The sequence below is a fragment of the Panthera onca genome, chromosome D1 (genome assembly GCF_046562875.1).
Source record: "Panthera onca isolate mPanOnc1 chromosome D1, mPanOnc1 haplotype 2, whole genome shotgun sequence".
Taxonomy (NCBI): Eukaryota; Metazoa; Chordata; class Mammalia; order Carnivora; family Felidae; genus Panthera; species Panthera onca.
The window spans coordinates 57,131,269-57,144,010 of record NC_138348.1 but is presented as its reverse complement, the minus strand read 5'-3'; the positions used below and the strand labels follow the sequence as shown (position 1 = coordinate 57,144,010).

The 12,742-nt window shown below is 44.8% G+C and overlaps 1 pseudogene; it reads right to left on the bottom strand.

Annotated features, from left to right (window-relative positions):
- Positions 1-9,936: 9,936 nt before the first annotated feature.
- LOC132661305 (bifunctional purine biosynthesis protein ATIC-like) lies at positions 9,937-11,925 on the bottom strand (annotated as a pseudogene).
- Positions 11,926-12,742: the final 817 nt, after the last annotated feature.

Below are 12,742 nucleotides of genomic sequence, written 5' to 3'. Positions count from 1 at the left end.
AGCTGGACGCTCAACCCACTGAACCACCCAGATGCCCCTCAACCTGAAGGCTTTTAAGATGATCTGTCCTGTTGGCTTTTCTGTTCCCTTCTTTAGCAGTGTTGATGTAGAATTGACGTCTCTCTCCATCTTGGATTTTTAAATGCACACTCGACTTTTCAATATCAGCCAGTGTCCTCCTGGCTCTTCTTGTCTGGTCATAAATACTGTCTCCACCTCCTGATTCCAACTTATTATGTATGTTGCCTTCCCCAAGGGAAGCTGTTAGGTCTTTCATCTTTAGCCAACATTCCTCCAGAGACTTGATCTGACTCTTCACACAGGCCATGGAGTTCTGTATGAAGCCCCTAAACAAAAGGTGCTTTTGTTACCCGTATGGTTTTAAATTTGCTTTTGCTTTTTCCACTTGTACTTTTATAGATTTGGTTTCTTTTTACGGATTTGTGGGTTTTTTTATTTATTTGAGAGAGAGACAGAGAGCATGAGCAGGGGAGAAGGGCAGAGAGAGCGAGAATGCCAAGCAGGCTCCACACTCAGTGTGGAGCCCCACGTGGGGCTCGATCCCATGACCCTGGGACCGTGACCTGAGCCGAAATCAAGAGTCAGACACTCAACCAACCGAGCCACCCAGGCACCCCACAGATTTGGTTTTTTTATGGATTTTGGATCTTTCTCATGAAAAAAGAGATGGGCTTATCTTGATCTAAATATTGAGGATTTTCTTTTCCTGGCTGGTTTGCTGTTAAGCAGAAGATGATCCAAATCATGGGGTTTGATGTATCAGGTCGTCAGTCACTTCTGGGCTTTTATCTTCTTTCACCTCAGGGTGAAACTGATGGGAACTTTCATTTTATGAGAACTATGCTGAATTGTTAATGGTATGCCCCTTGACTCTTGGTATAGAAAAAAATTTTTTTAATTGACTGAAAAATTCTGCCTAAAACCAAGAGAACTGTTAACATACCTACCATCACTGCACACACGACTCTCTCCCTTGACTCTGGGAGAGTGACACTGGTCTCGTTCTGCATAGAACTCTACGGCATCTCCCAGTTTGCCAACAGCGCAGATTCAAGGCAGGATGAAACCCCTCCATGGCACCCAGGCTGCACAGAGCCCCCTGCTGTCACCGAGTCCTGCTGTGCCACATTGTGGAGAACACTGAGCAAGGTTCCTTCCAGAACCAAACCTGTCTGGCAACTGGGCAGACCAGAGTGAGAGGGTCAAGGGGGCACAGCCCTGTGTCAAATACCCTGATACCCTCAACCTTATGCAGGGCTCCTTCTTTTCTCCTGCTTCCTTTTCCACTGTGGCCCCCAGGAGGACTCATTCTATTCTCTGTGCTCCCTCCGCCTGAAAGCACTTTCTCTTGCTGCCTATCCTGTAGTCACTGGGCCTAATCATCCCTGTGTCCCCAGTGCCCAGTGCAGGGCCTGGCACAGAATAAGTGCTCAGTGCTCCACACATGTTCATGAAGAGAATGAATGGGTAAACGGTTGAAAGAGGGACAAAGCCATCATTTGCTCTCCCTGCAGATTTACACATAACACTCACTGTGTTGCCTCAGCAGATGGTTCCCTTAGGAGAGCTTAAAACTCCTTTCAGAACCGAGTGCCAAATGGTGGAGAGAAGGGGAGGAGGTGGCAGCCCTGCCCTGGCTCCCCATTCCCCCTGCCATCCCCAGTAAGAGACTTTGAACAGGTTAGCTAACCTCTCTGAGTGTCCTTTCCTCATCTGTAAGCGGGGAGAGCAAAGCCTGCCTCCTGCCATGTTATGAGGATTAACACAAGGGCCGATAGAAAGCCCTGCAAGTAAGGAGTTCAAAACATTTTAGTGAACTTTTTGATTCCATTATCAAGGTATTTAGCAACTCTTTCCATTCTTCAAGTATTCAGTTATTCCATGCAGGTTTAGCAAGAGCCTCATGGTAAAATAGCTTATAAACTTAAGAAAAAAAGAGATAAAATTCTCTTTACTGTTAAGATTATATACCGAGTAAACATAAGAGACTCTAGTAAAAACTACTAGAAGTAATGAGAGAATTGGAAAAAGTGACAGCATATAAGATAAACATAGAAAGCAAAAAGAAAAAAATTTTTTAAGAACATTTTATGTTGAGGGGCACCTGGCTGACTCAGAAGAGCATGACTCCTGATCTTGGAGTTGTGAATTCGAGCCCCGCGTTAGGTGTAGAGATTACTTTAAAAAATAAAACCCTGGGGTGCCTGGATGGCTCAGTCAGTTAAGTGTCTGACTTTAGCTCAGGTCATGATCTCATGGCTCTTGAGTTCAAGTCCCACATCAGGCTGTCTGCTGACAGCTCAGAGCCTGGAGCCTGCTTTGGATTCTGTGTCTCCCTCTCTCTCTGTTCTTCCCCCGCTCATGCTCTCTTTCTCTCTCTCTCAAAAATAAATAAATATTAAAAAATAAAAATAAAAAATAAAACCTTAAAACAAAAAAGAACAAAAAAACCTTTATGTTGAGGTGTAAAAAACAGCAGCAGATTTTTGGCTCCCCTTTCCGCTGGTACCTCCTCCTCCGGAAGCTTAGTGCCCAGGCCTGGTTGGTTGAGAAGTTCTTCACCCCCTTTACACATTTGTTCTTGAGTGGACAGGGAGGCTATTTCATCTAGATTTTCCAGTTGTTCTCTGCGGGAGCACCCACTGCTAAAAGCTGCTGTCTCGTACTTGGACGCAAAGGTGTTAGTCTTTTCTTCTACTCTTCGAGTGAGGACTCAGAAACAAAATTGGGAGGAAAACTACCTCTAGAGCAACCAAAACTATGAAATACTTCAGAATACACTTAAGAAAAGTATAGAATCTATAAAGAGAAAACCATAAAATTGTATTAAAAATATAAAATGAGATTTGAATGAATGAAAAGACATGCCATGTTCTTGGACAGGAAGATAGAAATTCATAAAATTGTCAATTCTCCAAAATTACTATGTAAATTTAATTTAATTCCAACTGTAACACTAACAAATTTCTTTCTTTCCCCCTTCTCATCCTCTTTCTCTTTCTTTGTTCTCCTTCTCCTCCTTCCCCCTGCTCCTGCCGCTCCCCTCCCCTGTCCCTTTCCCCTCCCTTCCCCTTCACCTCCCCCTTTTCTTTCTCCATTTTATTCTTCTTTCAGAGTTGACAAAAGGAAGTATGAAAAATGAGAACAGAGGAGGAGCCTTGCTCTCTAGAAAACAGAATTGACTAGAAAGCCAGTGTAATCAGAGCACTGATTACTAGTTTATCCCCCAAATTCACTCTTCTCCTTCCTTAGTAGAATCCTAGATTTACAATGGGACACATAGCCACTTGGAATTAGGACCACCTCTCTCAGCATATCTTCCAACTTATTTGGCCATGTGAGTAAGTTCTGGCAAATGAGATATAAGAGGTGTCCTGTGCAACTTCAGGAAATGGCCTTTGAGGGAGAGACATATCTTTCTTCGTCCCTTTCACCTTCTGTTGATTGAAAGGCAGCCATATGGCTAAAGCTTGAGTGGCCATCTTGGACCATGAGAGAAAAGTCATGTGTTGAGGATGGTGGAACAGGAGAAAAAGAGCCTGGGTCCCTGAAATTGTGGAGGGTCAAGCCAGCTCTAGATTACTTATCTCTGGACTAAATCTATGTGAGAGAGAAATAGATTTTTATTTAGTTTAAGCCACCATCACGTTAATTTTTCCGTCATAGGTAAACCTATTTCTAATTAATGTTGAATTTTTATCTAGAAATAGATCACTGCAAGTAACAAAACTGAGGTGCTTAATTGATGAGTGCATTGGGTTGCAGATGGCAAGGACTCAGGCACTGCAGACTGGAAAGCTTGTGACTCTTGTTATACAGTAGTAAAACATTTGATCCAAAAATTGCGTTAGTTGCCTATTACTGTGTGGCAAACCATCCCCGAACTTAAAGGGTTGACACAATGAACATTTTACTACCTCTCACAATTCTGTGCATTGAAGGGTGATGGTTCCAACTGGGTGGCTCTTCTGCCGGTCTCACAAGGGTCTTTGATGAGTCAGATGGTGGCTGGGGAGGGAATATCCAAGATGCCTTCACTTATGTGTGTGGGTGGGATGGCTGGAAGGGCTGTGACCTCTTTCTCCACCCATGTGACTTAGCTTGGGCTTCTTTACATGGCAGCTGGATCCCAAGTAGACAAAAGTGAAAGCTGCCAGACCTTCTTAAGGCCTTAAAGTTAGTCACAGGACCAGCCCAGATTTCAAGGGAGGGTACTACACAGGTTGTGAATACTGGAAGGGATGATTCATTGAGTGGTAAGCTTCAAATTCTAGCTACCCCATCTTGAAAGGCAGATCATAGGCTACCTGAGGTTGTGGCAATGCAATGTAATAATGTAGAAAGGTAGGGAAATTTAGAATGTTGATGTTTTCCAGCTCTTTCTTGCTACTTCTAGCAAAATCCTGCTGGAGAGAAAGAAATAACGAAACTCAAACTAGAGCTAGCCACTCTGTACAGCTTTACTAAGGGAGGAACACTTTGCTATTACCTATAATCTGGGTGGACCAAGAATCCTTTAATTTTGAGTATTGTAGAGTTTAAAAAGCCAATTGCTTCTGCACTGAAGCACTTCAGTTTGTTAACTGCACAGTGGCAGCTTTAGGAGGAGATAAGACAAGTACCCTCTTCAGAAAAGCAGTGAGCCTGTTGGCAAGGAAGGATGGTGCTTTCCCACCCATGCATATTGTTTCAAATGGTCTGAAGAGAGCCATCATCCAGCTGGAGGAATGAGTGATAAGGAAAAGATCAGAGTCTTCAGGCTCGAAAACCGTGCCTAGATGAGGTCTTTGGCTGTGGTTACTCACACTGAAACTGACCAGAACCAAATAGACCTATTTGGTCTGTTTAGTAGACCAAAGGTCTACTAAATTTTTTAAGGAATTGTGCTATCAAGGAAACCCCAAACCCAGCCTGCAGAAGCCTCTGGTTGCTCACCCCTCACAATACTCCTTGGACCCTTGAACCTGCACCAGCAGGAAGTGGACTTGGATGACTGAATTTTTCAAAAAAGGTGTGTTGTCTTATGTTCTTCATGGATATGGCTCTCCAGCCTTGCGCTTGTATGCTACTTCTCAGAAATGTGGCCTATCTAGGAATTAAAGGAGGGCTACTGATTTACCTATTGGTTTAACCAAGTTTTACCAAATGCTTCTTTGTGTCAGATATTGGGTTAGTGCTGGGATGCAGTTGTGAGGGAAAGGAGAGGCAGCTGAGAATCTAGAAGGCCTGGTAGGACCTGTACTCACTCAGACTCATCATCCACAGCTATGTCTCCTCAGTGAGGGCCTTTTGAAGGACTCCAAAAATTTCCACATCTGTCCCTGTTGCTGATTCCAGTGATGTGTATCTTGGCTGCACCAACTTCCTTGGTCAGTCTGGTTGGATTTTTCCCTGCCATCGACATTTCCAATACACTGGTTAGACAGTGTGCAGAGGTTAGGACTCATGGACCTGGTGCCGTCAGACTGAATATCCCTAAGACCTGACTGTGCAAGGCAGTGGCTTGCAATGCATTGTACCATGGCCCTTTTACACACATATCCTGTCTAGGCAACCCATTCCACTTCCAAAGGGGAAGAAAGCCTGATGATAACAGAAAGTATTTTGGGGATTACATTTTAGTGTTATGCTTTAGCAGTAGGGGTATGGGTACTTTCAATATGAACTCTAACACATTTGTCTTCTGGTCATAAAAAATGGCATACATCCCAGTCCTTTACAGATAAGTGTGCCTGGTCAGGAGGAACTTTCAGAAATGGCCTGTATTAGGCAGTTTCTGGTTGTACACGCAGAAAGCTGACTCTAGCTTAAGCAAAAAGTATGTTCTCACTCTTTTCTCCAGGCTCTGTGTCTATTGCATTCTTTCCTACCCGCCAGCTCCAGGAGGAAAAAATCCCAGGGAAGGATTCTGACTGGCCCAGCTTCTGTCATGTGCCCATATAGGGCAAGTTCTGTTTCCAAAATGAAGGGGTAGGAGGGGAGGAAGGGCTGCTGGGAACAATAGCCAATACATTTGGGTTTAGACAACAAGACTCCTGGGAACAGAACTTTATTTAGGAAGAAGTCGCTTGAATGGCTCCTTTGATGAGGTAAACGTAGGGTAAATAGATACCAATATTCTAAGTAAAGGATGACACTGGACTCTGGTGTCTTGAAAAAGACATCCCATCTTCACACCCCTTGATCTGGTTTCTGGGGAGGAAGTGGGAAAATTTGCTAGACCCTCCCAGAAGCAGTGAGGTCACACTGTTACAACATTCTTGGTTGGTGGAATCTTACTGAGTGAACTCTGCCTGCAGGAAAAGACACCAAGGCCCCAGTTCCCTCACACGAGCAATACCAGAACACAGGGCGCGGTTCTGCCACAGCTCGTGGCTGGAGTTAGAGCTCTGTACTCCACCTCTCCATATAGAAAATATTTATGTTTTGAGAACAGTAACTGAACACAAGGAGGGAATGCAAAGAACTCAGTGCCCATCAAGTTCAGAATGACGCCCACAGGAGGAGGGCCTGACCCCTTGGAAGGTCCCTGTGGCCTCTGCAAGGATCTGAATCAGCACAAGTGTCATGCGAGCAACAATCAAGGGTGCTTTCACAAGCACTAGAACAAGATGGCGAGAGGTGGATAAATTTTGCATGCACTTTGGAGTTTTTAATTAGCTGGTTGATGGACTGGGTGTAGATCCTAAGGGAAAGGGAGAATTTAGGAAAGGCTCTTAGGTGTGTAACTTGAAGTGGAGGCATTTGCATATATATGAATTTTACATAAATATTAAACACATATACTTATGTATATGTACATAATGCATTTGTTTAAACACGGACAAAATATTTCTAGAGGGCTATGTAAGAATTTCCATGGGAGATGTGGTAGATTGCAAAAAAATGGTCACAAATTCCTCCCAGTCCTTGTGTGTGTGGCCTTTTGCAATGTGACTGTGCTGTTCTCCCATCAAGAGGTGGAGTCTGTTTTTGCCCACTCTCAAAGCTGTCTGGCCGGTTACCTGCTTTAACCAATAGAATGCCACTGAAGTGATGTCAGAGCTCTGGGCCTAGGAAGCCTTGCAGTTTCCATTCTTACCACCACGCAAAGAAGCTTCCTTGAAGATGAGAGCGATCACAGGGAAAGAGAGGCCCCCAGACAGCCAGCCTGAACAGTCACACCTGTGAGTGAGGCCATCTTAGGCCTGTAGCCTCAATCCATCAGCCAAAAAGCTGAAGCAACATGATTCACCCCAGGCAAGGCCAGCAGAAGCCCTGCCCAGCTGGGTCCAGCCCAAATCACTGACCCACAGAGTCGTGAGCAAATACAGTGGTTGTTGCTTTAAGCCACTGAGTTTGGACCAATTTATTGCACAATAATAGATAAGTGTTATAGCCGGGAACTGAGTGCCTAAAGAACAGGAGTAGGGGAGATTTTCATTCACCCTTTGGTATCATTTGAATTTTGAAACTTGTGAATAGATTACCTATTAATTCTCAAAAACTTTTTGTCATTTTTGCATAAGCCTCTTATTTTGAACATAAAGAGTATAGTTTTTAATTGATCGTTGATTTTTTAAAAATGTTTATTTATTTTTGAGAGAGAGAGAGAGATGGAAACAGAGCGAGCTGAGGAGGGCAGAGAGAGAGAGGGGGAGACACAGAATCCAAAGCAGGCTCCAGGCTCTGAGCTGTCACCAGAGAGCCTGACTCAAGGCTTAAACCAGGCTATGAGATCATGACCTGAGCTGAAGTTGGATGCTTAACCGATGGAGTCACCCAGATGCCCCTGACCATTGATTTTTTAATAAACTTTTCTTGAGGCACAGCATACTTACAGATAAGTACACAAATCATAGTACAGTTTGATGGACTTTCACAAAATGAACCCTACCTGTGTAACTGGCACGCAGATCAAGAAACACCACCAGTCTCCTTTATGACCCTCCTAGTTGCTACCCACAAGGAGTATGTGTATATATGTTTATTTATATTGTATTTACATACTGGGGGTACCTGGTGGCTCAGTAAGTTGAGCGTCTGACTTTGGCTCAGGTCACGATCTCACAGTTTGTGAGCTCGAGCCCTGCACTGGGCTCTGTGCTGACATTCAGAGCCTGGAGCCTGCTTCAGATTCTGTGTCTCCCTCTCTCTCTGCCCCTCCCCGGCTCACACTCTGTCTCTCTCAAAAGTAAATAAATAAACATTAAAAAAACTATATTGTATTTACATACTTACATATGTATTTACATATATAATTTTTTAGTTTTTAATTTATTTAGAAAAGCAGTTTCTTTTCTTCCCCATGAAATACATTTGAGCAAGTATTTAAATAATGTCATTTTAAAGGCACATCAGGTTATCTGCCTTCACAGGAACACCCGCAGATCTCCATCTGGCCCTTCTGCTTTAGCAGGGTGAACACATCTGAGCTGTTCCTGGTGGAAGCCAAACCCCTGCAGTTGGGAAGATGCATTACTTCCCTCTTGTGGCCATATTTGGTTACTGCACCGAAGCGGGGCACGGGTTGGGGGGGTGGGGGGAAGTCAGTGCAGGACTTTTCCAAAGCTTAAGCCAAGGTGCAGAACCTGATAAACTGGCCTCTGTTCTGGGCTGGCATTTTTAGAGCACTCCTTATAGCCAACGTGACCTGACCGTCCCCAGCATGGGTAGTACCTGTAAAGTTAGCCCTGTGGTTGGTAGATGATTTCCACTAGCAGTCTGTCCTTCATGGGGAGGAGATAGTTAGGATGGGGAGTGGGGAGGGGCAACTGAAGGTTCCTCCTAAAGAACAACCGGTGTTAAAGATTGTGGCCTTGGAATTCTCAGAACACAGTATTTGGGAGGACACTAGACGTGTCTACGTGGCTGAAGCCATGAAGCCCCATTTCTCTGGAGCTTCTCCCTTCTCTCAGGTCCTGTGGGAGAAGGCGAGGTGTGTAGGAGGCTTCAATAAAAACTGGGGGCTCGTCCCGGATCCTCAGATTTCTGGGGTACCTCCCACCCAGGTGAACAGACAGGAACGAACACATACCAAGTCCCATGGAAAGCTGTGGAGAGCTTCTGACAAGGAAATGGTGTGATGTGATTTCTGTTTTTAAAAGTTCACTCTTGGGGCACCTGGGTGATTCAGTCGGTTAAACTTCCGACTCTTGGTTCTGGCTCAGGTCATGGTCTCATGGTTGATGGGATGGAGCCCCACATCTGGCTCTGGCTCCTGGCTCCAAGCCTGCTTGGGATCCTCTCTTCCTCTCTCTGCCCCTCCCCCACTTGTATGTACCCTCTCTCTCTCAAAATAAATAAAATTAAAAAAAAAAAAGGTTCACTCTTTGGGGAGATGGAAGGAACTGGTGATTTCTTGAAAGAAGACCTGGTAAAGGAAGGGCCATGAGGAGTGGGCCCACTGGGGAGGTCTCCATAAGTAGACCTGGCCACTGCTCTAAAGACCTTGACTCTCACCTCTCACACCTGGCACTTAATCAACATGCAAGTTGAGGAGCAGGCTGGTCCAGAGGACAGAACCGGTTGCAATCTGTAAATAGTGACATCGGTCAATTTTAGGTTATGTCTGCTTTACTGTCGCTATCTTTCCGTTTCCTCCTTGTGTGATATTTTGTCATGCAAAAGGTTATGGGACACTTACCACTAGCCCTACTCAGCAGGGCAGATATTAAATAGGACATGAAAAGGGGAACCATACAGGCAGAGAGTAGGGGACAAGCAGCCCCTGGAACGCACTTCTCACTGCCCTGTCGCCAGAGTCGCAGTAGAAAGGGCCCTGTTCCAGTAATGTTGAGATGGAGGAGGAACACACTTGGCTGGCATGAGTGATTAAAAAAGAAGGGATTTTTTTAAATGTTTATTTATTTGTTTTGACTAAGACTTAATATTTTAATTTTTTAAAAATGTATTTGTCAAAATGTCACATGCGATTTATGGAACAAACCATAAAATGCTGTGCAATGAAATCAATGATGAAAGAGCCGAAGATTCGTATGTGCAAGAATGATTCCCAGTTCATCACAAGCCTCAATCACAACTTTGTCAGCAGCGGAGCCGGAAGGAGCAGCTATGCCACAGCACTCCTGTTAGCTCTGTCTACGTTACCCCTGAAAGGAAAGAAGGCATCGGAGCTGGTAGAAACTTCATTAGGTTTCTCAACCCATTCCTTCTTCTCTGCTTCAGTTAGTAGTAGTTCAGGGACTTCCTCAAACAGTACCTTCCACTTTACCAAATCTTCATCCTCGCCTATGGTTCTGGTAACACACTGATCAATGACATTGGAGATTTCTGCTCTCTTCACTCCAGTTTTAAACTTCATTGAAAACACTTGTGGATAATGTCTAAGCCACCAATAGTTTGCCTTATCCACTGCAAGGTCGTGCAGTGTATTCGGGACTGCTGTCCTGCTCCAATACCGATAACCTGACCATTCCTGGCATAGCACACGGAGTTAGACTGTGTGTACTTCACAGCATTGGTGGCTACAATGAAGTCTCTGAGCGCAGACGCTGGCAAATCTTTATTCTTGATCACAACATTGCTAAACAATGACCTGTCGATGACGCCATTATTTCTCTTCTGACTTAAAGGAAAACCCAAGAGAGTTGGAACTTCGTTTTCATCTGGACTGTGAGACGGGTCCAGCTGAAGAACACAGTAGTTCCCACTTTTCTTTTCGGAAAGTATTTTCAGAGCTTCATCTTCATATCCTAGGGCAACAATACCATCCGATACCTCTCTGGAGATAATTTTGGCAGTAGGGACATCACAAATATCAGATAATGCAACAAAGTCACCAAATGAAGACATCCCGTCAGCCCCTCTTGCTCTTGCATATGCAGTTGATATGAGCGTAAGGGTTGTTGTTGTTTTTTAAAATATTTTTGAGAGAGAGAGAGACCGAGAGAGAGAGAGAATCCCATGCAGGCTCCGCACTGTCAGCACAGAGCCCAACACGGGGCTTGAACCCACAAACTGTGAGATCATGACCTGAGCTGAAGTCGGATGCTTAACCAACTGAGCCACCCAGGCGCCCCAGAGTGTAAGGGTTTTATACAGATCGTAGACCATGCAGACTTTGGCCTCATCTTCACTTGGTGGAATTTCCAACAGCAGTACCTGATGGGCTGACATGTTTGAAAGAGGCAGCAGCAGGAATGTCTAAAGCTTCTTTGAGTTCCTTCACTAGCTGCCAGGCATTCAAAGCATCATACAAGTTTATAAATCCAGGGGCTCCATTTAGAACTGTGATGGGAATATTGGGCTTCAGCGCTTTTGATGAGAAGGAGTTTGGTGAGCATTCATTCCATACCTCAAGGGTATCTGAGATATTCCTTTACTATACTGTGTCCTGAAGTAATCTGAAATTGCTTCCTCATATTGTGCCGTACGAGTGAAAGCCTTCAAGGCTCAATGGCATCTAGTCTCCAAGCAGGTGTCTTAACTGTCAGAGTTCTGCATCTCTGTGGACGTGGCCACATAGTCCTCGGGTTCACATACTACTGTCACTCGAGCATGGTTTTCGGCTGCTGCTCTCAGGAGGGTTACTCCACCAATATCAATCTGCTCAACAGTTACATCTGGAGAAGCCACTGTCTTCACAAAGGGATACAGATTACAGACGGCAACCCTGATAAGATTGAAGTCAAGTCTGGCCATGTCAGCATTATCTTCTGGGATATTATGAGCCAAGATACTGGCATGGACTGCAGGATGCAAGATTTTCACACGGCCCCCTATCATTTCAGGAAATCCCGTCAGCTCAGAGACATCTCTGACTGCCAGACCAGCATCCCTGAGAGCTTTTGCAGTCCCTCCAGAAGCGATCAGATTCACACCAACAGAAGCTAGGTTTCTGGCAAATTCCACGAGGCCCGTTTTGTCAGAGACACTAAACTAGGAGAGCTGGCCTGGTGCCATGGCTGCAGGTGGCAGGGTGGGGAGTGAATGAGGGCAGCTGTGGCGATGCCAAATGCAGAAGGGCACAGAGTGGCCAGAACACGCACGATCAGGCAGGCTAATGTTTATTTATTTTTGAAGAGACAGAAAAAGAGAGAGAGCACGAGCAGGAAAGGGATTGAGAGAGAGGGGACAGAGGATCCTAATCAGGCTCTATACTGACACCAGTGAGCCCGATGCAGGGCTCACACTCATCATGAGGTCATGACTTGAGCCAAAGTCCTCTGCTTAACCGACTGAGCCACCCAGGTGCCCAGGAACTTTTAAAAAGAATGGGTATGGGGAGAGAACAGCTATGTGACTATGTCACATTGGAAGTACCTCTGTCAAGGAAATAGCCTAGTTAGAAAAGGGGAACTCCTATGGGGCACCTGGCTGGCTCGGTTGGTACAGCATGTGACTCTTGATCTCAGGGTTGTGAGTTCCAGCCCCATGTTGGGTGTAGAGATTACTTAAATAAAATCCTTAAAAAAAAGAAAGAAAGAAAGAAAGGGGGAACCCCTAAAATCCTGTAGCTGAGATCATGAGGCTAGCTATCTAGGGAGATGAATGAATCTCTAAGGCCATCAGATGTATCTCACCTTACACTTGAAAAAACATCCTGTGTCAATTAGGATGTTGTCATTGTAATTGAGGCTTCCTAACCAAAAGTGACTTAAGGGGTACCTGGCTGGCTCAGTTGGAAGAGCATGTGACTCTTGATCTCCAGGTCATGGGCTTGAGCCCCATGTTGTGTGTAGAGATTACTAAAAACAAAACAAAACAAAACAAAACAAAA